General features: G+C 54.3%; 1 pseudogene; it reads left to right on the forward strand.

The window, feature by feature from the left end:
- The first annotated feature begins 603 nt into the window (after positions 1–603).
- On the forward strand, positions 604–721 carry LOC138986824 (5S ribosomal RNA; annotated as a pseudogene).
- The last annotated feature ends 21 nt before the right edge of the window (positions 722–742 follow it).

The following is a 742-nucleotide window of genomic DNA, read 5'->3' on the forward strand; positions in this document are numbered from 1 at the left end:
TTTCAAGTGTCTTGTGGTTCCTTCTGGAGGTGTGTGGCTCTTGCAGAAATGTGAAGATCTTCCATCGTCCTCAGACTTTTTTAGTCATTTGCAAATATCAAGAAAGCTTCCAGGTCTAGGTTCCAGACCACCACTATTACAGTCAGTAGCCAACGGAGTGGGATTCCAGGAATACTGTTGTTAACCCGCATGATCATGATATTGTTGCTGCACACTCAATGCAGTGGGTAGGGCCTGGATTGTCCACTGGTCTCATGTGAATGGAAAGAAGGGGCCCACACACACACACACACACCCACCCCCACTGTTGACAGCCTTGTGACTAGGAAAACAGTCCTGAAACAAGAATCAGACAAAAACCAGAGAAGCTCAGATGATATCCTTGAGATGTGAAGGAACCAAGCAGCTGGGTTGAGATGCACCAAGGGGGTTAGCTGCTCTTTTGTCTGCCCCTCTACTCCAGGCTGGAGTCCGTCGCGGGTCGCGGCGGCTCAAGTACACAGCATGCCCCGCGACGAGAGGTGCGCCCGTTGGCCCGACCTGCAGGGCAGAGCGAAAGGGAGGCGGCGCAAAGGCTCTTAGGCGCCCGAGCCAACCGCCACCGTCTCAGGCCGTATCAGCCTGAAGGCGCCCGATCTCGTCTGATCTCGAAGCTAAGCAGGGTCGGGCCTGGTTAGTATCTTGGATGGGAGACCACCTGGGAATCCCGGTGCTCGAGGCTTTTGCCTAGCAGAAGAGGTCC

The sequence above is a fragment of the Bos mutus genome, unplaced genomic scaffold (genome assembly GCF_027580195.1).
Source record: "Bos mutus isolate GX-2022 unplaced genomic scaffold, NWIPB_WYAK_1.1 CTG2011, whole genome shotgun sequence".
NCBI classification, from domain to species: domain Eukaryota; kingdom Metazoa; phylum Chordata; class Mammalia; order Artiodactyla; family Bovidae; genus Bos; species Bos mutus.